Below are 8,706 nucleotides of genomic sequence, written 5' to 3' on the forward strand. Positions count from 1 at the left end.
CTTTAAGTAGTAAATAAAGCTACTACATAATATAAATTACATAAAAAAAAGCAGATTTAGGCAGAAAAGACTTTAATAGTTAAGAATAAGGCTTATCTAACTGCTCTAAAGGAGTTTAGAGCGTGTAGTAATAGAAAGAAGCTAAAGACATAAGTGCGCGCTAAAGAAAGTAAGCTAAGTTAAAGGCAATATAAGCAGTGTAATTAGACTAGGCATAACTTACATACATGTAAGTAAGTAGTAGAAGTAGACTTTAAATAATATCTTATGTTATATTACTTTATATAGGGCTAAAGTAGGCTGTTTTGTAAGAGAATAGGGTGGTTTTAGTAGGGGCTTGGCAAAAGTAGCCGGCTAACCTGTTAGGTACGTTACTACTTTTTAATAAGAAGTAATCTTATTATATATCTTACACTATATATACCTTCTCTCTTGTTCCTATCTAGGAATTGTTTAACCTAAGCACCTTATACTACTGTTAAAGGGCAAACTACAGTTAGCTGCACCTCTAGTTCTAGTAGCTACGCCTTAACAGACTGTACACCTGTCTAAGACTAAGTTCTCTCCTCTTTACATTCCTAATCTCCTTTCTAGGCCTAGAGTTCTTTAAACACTATTTCTCTAAAGTAAAAATTATAACATTAATTACTACCCTCTAACAAAGTATAAATTCTTACATAACCTCTACTAACTTAAAAATAACTAGCGCCTTATTAGCTAGTACTAGCTAAATTCTAACTTTAAATAAAGAAGTAATAAACTAACGTACTTCACAGGCAAGTTGCTTACACACCTAAGTTGCTTACTTTTGCTAAGACTCTACCCTAACAAACTCTATTATAGCCTATAACAACCCGCTCTAGCACTATATAGTATAGTATAGTGTTTGCAGTGGTGACACTCGGATGCGTCGTCATCGTAGTCGCACGATAGTCGGATGTGTCGTCACACGATGATCATGCGTCGGCACCATAGTCGTATGCATCTCAGCACAGTCTGTTGCCACGACTCACCCACTTATTTCGCATATATATAGACTCCTGCAAAGGACTCCTCTAGCAATGAATTCAATCTAGTTCCTCATGTCTTTGGTGCTCCACATAGCTTCACATATAGCCTAGAATATTATTTAGAAACTACTTTTACTTCTTGCTTATATGTTTGCGTATTATGCCTAGTCTAATTACACTATTTATAGCGCCTTTAGAATAGCTTACTTACTTTAGCTTACACTTACTTCTTTGCCTTTTTTTATTATTATACGCTTTAAACTTTTTTAAAGCTATTAAGTGTAAGCCTTTTTAAATTATTAAGGTCTTTTTTACCTTCATTTACTTTTTTTATATAATTTATATTATGTAGTAGCCTTATTAGCTTTTTAAAGCTTAGTAATTTTTTATTACACTAACACTAGCTTATGTGTAATTATTACTAGCCTTTTTAAAACTTTTTTAAACACTTTAACTATAAAAGTTAGTAAACTATTTATATGCTTTTAAATTTTTATTTTTATAAGTATTAATTATAACCTAAGTTCTAAAGTATTACTTAAGGTTTATAACTACTAGGGCTTATTATATATAAGTAGTAGTAGAAATAAAGTGTGTAATTTTATATTAAAGCCTATTATAACTTATTATAAGTTAAAAGAAACTAATCTAGCGCTTTAAACTTTTTTTAGATATTACTAAAAGTAATTATAGCATTATAAGCTACTTTAAAGCATAGTAGAAATTTTATTTTTATAATATAAGTAATTTAGTTATATATAAAGTTTTTAGCTTAGCGCTTATATACTTTCTTTAAAGAAGTAAAATAACTTACATTAAGTAGCTATAAAAAGTGTAATAGGTAAAAAAGCATATAAATAGTAATAATTTTATTATTTTTATAGTATTACTAAAAATAAAGTAAGTTATAGATCTTATAGCTATTAATAACTAGGAGATAGTAGCTGCTAACAGTACACTTCTTTATATGCGCATTAAAGTGCTTTAACTAGTCTAGACTAAGCTAATTAGTAGTCTAGCTGCGCTTAAAGACTATAATAACTTAATTTTAAAGTAAATTTTTTTATACTAGTTTAAAAGGTAATTACTACTTTAAAAGATAATAAAAAGTAAAATAGCTTACTTTTTAGCATTAATGCCCTAGATAGCTGTTATCTACTTCTAGTTACTTAGCTAGACTGCTTTTAGCTGTTATTATTTTTCTAAACCTATAATAACTACTCTAGTAGATATCTAGCCTATTATAAACTTTATTTTATTAAAGTTGTAACTTATGTGTTATTATTCTAGATGCTATACTTAGCTTTAATATTTTTATAAGGTTAAACTAGCTTTAAATTACTGTAAAATTTTTATAAAAAGCTTTTTATAGTTATACTTATACTTAAACTTTACTTTAAGCTTTAAGTAGCGCTTAATAAACATATTAAGCTAGTTTATACTAATATAGCCTATATTACACTTAGCGTGTAAAGAATTAGCTATATTAGCTATAGTTGCTAGCTAGAAGGGAAATCCTTACACATCTAGCTTAAGTATATGCTAAATAAATACTTACTTTTTAATATTATCTAGCTTCTATAAGTTAACTATATAATTAGCTTAAAAAAGTTGTTTAGTGTGTTAGTTACTTATTATCTTTTAAAAGACTCTATAAATAGCTATAACGTACCTAACAGGTTAGCCGGCCACACAGGTTAGCTAGCTACTTTTACTAAGCCTCTACCACACTCTACCTATCCACATAATGCTTTAACAACAACACTGGATTAAATCTTCTAAAGAATGTTAAATATAGCTTACTTTTTAAGCTTTTAAATAAAACTTAAAACTTTTCTTATAACATGCTATAGCTATTTATAATGTTTTTTATATAACACTAAGTAATTAACGCGCTAGATAGCCTTTATAAGCAGAATGCTAGCCTAAATTAAGGAATCTAACTAAGCTTAAAAAAAGGTAGTTATTAAGTATATACTTAAGCTTATTATATATAGATTTCTTTTTAGGCTTACAGCTATAGCTAATATAGCTAATTCCTTACGCGCAGAGCGTAATTTAGGCTAGGTTAGCTTAAACTAGCCTAGTGTATAAGTTAAGCACTACTTTAAGTTTATAATAAAGTTTAATTATAAGTATAAGTATAAAAAAGCACTTTATAAAAATCTAGAGGTTATTTAAAGCTAGTTTTACCTAGTAGCTAATATAAAAGCTAAGTATAGTATTTAAAATAAAAACATGTATAACTTTAATAAGTAAAGCTTTATAATAAGCTAAATATTAACTAAAGTAGTTATTATAGCTTTAAAAAAAATAAAAATAGCTAAAAGTAATATAGTAAAGTAATAAAAAGTAAATAATAGTTATTTAAAGCATTAATGTAATAAGGTAGGCTATTTTACTTTTTATTATGTTTAAAGGCTGCTATTTCTTTTTTGCTTAGTATAAAAAAAAGAATCTACCTTAGAACTAGGTTATTATAGTCTTTAAAAACAGCTAGATAATAAATAAGCTTAGGCTGTAGTAGTTAAAGCACTTTAATAAGCATATAAAAAAAAGGTTATAAGTGCTTATTAGCTTTTATTATTAATAGCTATAAAAGCTATAACTTACTTAATTTCTAGTAGTACTATAAAAAGAATAAAATTATTACTATTTATATGCCTTTACACTTATTACACTTTTTATAGCTTTTTAATGTAGGTTGTTTTGCGTCTTTAAAAAAAGTATATAAGTGCTAAGCTAAAAATCTTATATATAACTAAATTACTTATATTATAAAACTTAAGATCCTACTATGCTTTATACACGCTTATAATGCAGTAATTACTTTTAGTAATATCTAAAAAAGGTTTTAAAGCGCTAGTTTAGTCTTATTTAACTTAAAATAAGTTAAAATAGCTTTTAACATCTAGTTACATACTTTATTACTACTACTACTTATTAATAATAAGCTTTAGCAGTTATAAACTCTAAGTAATACTTTTAAATTTAAGTTATAATTAATGTTTATAAAAGTAAAAATTTAAAAGCATATAAATAGCTTACTAACATTTATAGTAAAAGCCTTTAAAAAAGTCTTAAAAAATGCAGCAATTATTACAGATAAGCTAGTATTAGTGTAAAAGAAGATTATAAAGCTTTAAGTAGTAAATAGAGCTACTACATAACATAAATTATATAAAAAAAGTAAATTTAAGTAGAAAAGACTTTAATAGTTAAAAATAAAGCTTATTTAACTACTCTAAAAGAGTTTAGAGCGTATAGTAATAGAAAAAAGCTAAAAACACAAGTGCGCGCTAAAAAAGGTAAGCTAAGTTAAAGGCAATATAAGTAGTGTAATTAAACTAGGCATAACTTATATATATATAAAAAAGTAGTAAAAGTAAACTCTAAATAATATCTTATGTTGTATTACTTTATATAGGGCTAAAGTAGCCTGTTTTGCGCTAGAATAGAGTGGTTTTAGTATAGGCTTAGCAAAAGTAGCCGGCTAACCTGTGTAGCCAGCCAACCTGTTAGGTTGTCAGATTGAAGCACTTGTTTCTAGGCTTCCTGAGATGAATGATGGGTTTGGATATGATGTATGGGATGATTGATTGATTGTATTGATCGTGTTGATTTATCGATCCTTTTTCTGCTCTACTCGTGTTGCTCGGCTTTTTGTTCTGCCGATCCGAGTCCCTCGCGCACTAGCCCTATGCGCGACCAGCTTGCAACATGCTGCAATTTGCTGCAAAATGCTGTAACATGCTGCAATTTGCTGCAATTTGCTGCAAAATGCTGTAACATGCTGCAATTTGCTGCAATTTGCTGCAACATGCTGCAAAATGCTGCAAAATGCAGCAATTTGCAGCAACATACTGTTCGAGCTTATTGCTCGTACCATGTAGCAGCTTTCGTCAAACGTTCCTCCTGTCTTGACAGTAGGTGCGCATATCTGACACACCCCCTCAGCTTGGACATGCTTCAAGCTAGTTCCCAATTGCGCAACCTTAGTATGCTTCCAGGGCTTCCATTCTTGCTTCAATCTCTTCCATATCCGCTTCCTAACTAACTATCCTCTCCCTGACGTTAACTAGCCGAATTTGCTGAAGAAAGCTTAGCTATTTGCTGGCTAGAAGCGCTTTAGTAAGTCTGTCTGCAAGCATCTTGCTAGAGGGGACATGGACAACCTTAATTGTTTGTTAAGAGACTTCCTGTCAGAGCTAGTAGTTATAGATGTTGACATGTCAGAGCTTAGTTTAAAGTTAAGATATCTCTTTGTTTACTAGTTAAATTGTCTGCTTGTTGTTGCACTAGATTGTAATAGTTAAATTAGGCAGCTTAACCTGCAGTTTATTAAGAAGCATTCTTATAAACATAGCTTCCTTAGCAACTTAGAACAGTGTAAGTAATTCTGCTTTTATTATTAATGTTATAACTATATCTTGTTTATTTACTTACTATGCAATCTATCTGCTAAATAGTTAAATAACATAGCCTTAAAAGCTCTTTCTATTTAGTGTATTATCTATAAATAACGCATTACTTGCTACTACAAGGTAGTCTTCTCCTCTTAATTAGAGTGCGTACGTCTGTGTCGCATGTAGGTATAGGATGACTTAATTAGCTGCATCCTAATAGTTAGATGCGGGATTTGTGAGAAACTGTGCAAGGCGTAATGTAGCAAAGGTAATGTCTAGTCTTATAGTAACTACTGTAAAAAGTAGAGATCTAATCTTCTGCTAATATTAATTTACTTTTAATAGGGTTATAAAACTAGATTACAGCATAAGTTTAATCCTACTTATAGGTGTAGCATGCTGTAGGTCTTTTCTGTTAGCTAGCCTAGCTATCTTATTAATATATAAGGCTTATAATAGCTAAATTATTTATTACTGTTAATTTCTAATAATCTTAACTTCTAGAAACTATTATAGGTCTTTACCTTCTATTAGGGTATACTTCTTTTATAACTAGTCTACTACACGCTGTGCATCTGCTTTAGAGCCTTTTCTGTACGCAATAATAAGGTTGTCTATGTAGAAAAAGACAAATATTCTAGCTTTAGTTATGTAGTAGAGTTTATGTAGAACAGCTAAAAACCTAAGGCCTTTAAAAGTTATTATAAAATAGTGTTGCTAAAGTAAAGAAGAAATTTATAGGCTATATAGTGCCTTTTAAAGCTTTAGTATTATACCTAGTTTCTAATAGCCTCTTAGCATCTGCATGTAGATATTACAGTTAATTGCTGCATGTATAAACGCATTAGTTATGTTATATTATTTAAGCTCTAGGTTAAAGCGTGCAGATATTACTATTAGCATTTAAAATAAGCATTCTACTAGGGTGGCAGCGTAGGTATCTTATATAGTAATGTTTCTTTATTAATTACTATAGACTACTAGTTGCGCCTTGCATCTTTGCAATCTGTAGTGCTTATTAAGCTTATAGGTGTACACCTATATACAATCTAGGATCTGCTGTTTAGCTGCCTTAATTAGCTTTATCTAGACCTCTATTTAGAATTTTATTGTCTAATAACTGTCTAGGTGTGTTCTTTCTGCTGCCTTAAACATCTTATATAAAGAGTACTCCTCTAGTTGCTTTTAAGTTAATAGTAGAGGTAGTAGCTAGCTTTTATAAAGTGTCTTTCTTTTAAATAGAATCTTTCTTAATGCTACTTTATTTAGTGTCTTGCTGCTATGCTGTTTTACACTTTTAAATCTTATGCTAGCTATAAAGGCTGCAGCCTATAGTACAGTCTTTAATAACTTTATTTAGCTTAGCTTTAGTGCTGCTCTAGCTATTAACTATATAAGCAATGCTATAGGTGGCAGAGTATTTAGAGAAGATAGATAGTTATCTCTAATTTTTCTTTCTTAATAGTAGCCTAGTAGGTCTACTTTGTTAAAATTTAATGTATTGTCTATAGTGTTATCTTTATAGAACAACTCTGTCTTTAGCTAATAACTAAGTATTAAAAGCTTAATTATTCTAATGTATGTAGTAATCTTTTTTACTATATTATACATAAAGTTATCTATTAGGTTTTTAGGCTTACTACTAAAGATTAAGTGTTTATTAAAAATAATGTTATGTGTATAGATTACTTTTGCTAGCAGTAGTATCTATATGTAGTAGATGTTTAATAATTAGTACTTAACTAGATATCTAATCTACACCTTTAGGTCTAGCCTCTGTAGCTTAGATTTATTCTAATGTGTGTTATTAGTTATTATAAATGCTTTGCAGCTATAGGCTTTTAAATATGTAAAGCTTAGCTTTTAAATTAACATAACAACTCTATTATTTAAAGCTACTTATGTAAAGAAGATCTTATATAGTGTCTTCTAGTTATTAGCATAGTTTAGCGTCTAATTGTATAGGTATACGCTAGCTCTAGTAATGTATAGCTATACGTCCTATAGTAGGTTAGCATCTAGTTGCATAGCCTATAACTTCTTCTTATTTACACCCTCTAAGCGTTTAGCTCCTCTGTTCTAGGCTTGTGTATCTAGTGCTAAAGGCTTAATAGTTATTTTATACAATGCTAGCTAGTGTTCTACCTCTAGTTTTACTATTGTAATCTTATTATTAGCTTTAATAACTATTACAGTTGTCAGATATGCGCACCTACTGTCAAGACAGGAGGAACGTTTGACGAAAGCTGCTACATAGTACGAGCAATAAGCTCGAACAGTATGTTGCTGCAAATTGCAGCATGTTGCAGCATTTTGCAGCATTTTGCAGCATTATGCAGCATGTTGCAGCAAATTGCAGCAAATTGCAGCATATTGCAGCATTTTGCAGCATTTTGCAGCATGTTGCAGCAAATTGCAGCAAATTGCAGCATGTTGCAAGCTGGTCGCGCATAGGGCAAGTGCGCGAGAGACTCGGATCGGCAAAACAAAAAGCCGAGCAACACGAGTAGAGCAGAAAAAGGATCGATAAATCAATACAATCAAACAATCATCCCATACATTATATCTAAACCCATCATTCATCTTAGGAAGCCTAGAAACAGTGCTTTAATCTAACAACAGTAATGTTATAATAGTTCTTTAAAAAAAGGTAAAGATTATAAAAGCTTTAATAATTAATTTAGTAGGCCTATTATTTTTAAAGTAAAGGTCCTACTAAAGGCTAGAATACTTATTAGTAATTAGCATTTAACTCTGCTCTTTTGTAATGCTTTATGCTTTATATGCATAGAAATTAATTAACAGTCTTTTGCTAGGTCTACTATTACTAATTTATAGTGCACAGCTAATTTATTGTTGTATCTTAGCTCTGCTACACAAGTTACATTAGACTGTTGTAATTTCTTTAATTTACACCCCCTTCGCTTGCTGTATAAGGTGTTAAAGTGTAGCTGTAAAGATGGGATGGTAAATAGCACGGATAGCACTGAGAGCAAGCTTTCGGAGAAAGATAGGAGTGTATTGTAAGAGAGACGAATCGCTGCCAAGCTTCGCTTGTCAGGATTCATGCTTATATACGAAGCACAGGTCATACGACCTCCAAACAGGTCAGGTGAGGCCATACTGGCCCGTTCTGGGACATCCGGCCTTACATTATCCCCCCTCATAGTAGTCCTACGACTCGGAGGATAGAACAGATAACAATAGGCCCAAGTGGCACAAGAGAGTGTCACATGATGCCCCGAAGACTTGCTCCTGCCCATTTCAGTCGATTCCATGCGAGTTCATTT

Source organism: Lindgomyces ingoldianus (genome assembly GCF_010093535.1).
Source record: "Lindgomyces ingoldianus strain ATCC 200398 unplaced genomic scaffold BDR25scaffold_29, whole genome shotgun sequence".
NCBI classification, from domain to species: Eukaryota; Fungi; Ascomycota; class Dothideomycetes; order Pleosporales; family Lindgomycetaceae; genus Lindgomyces; species Lindgomyces ingoldianus.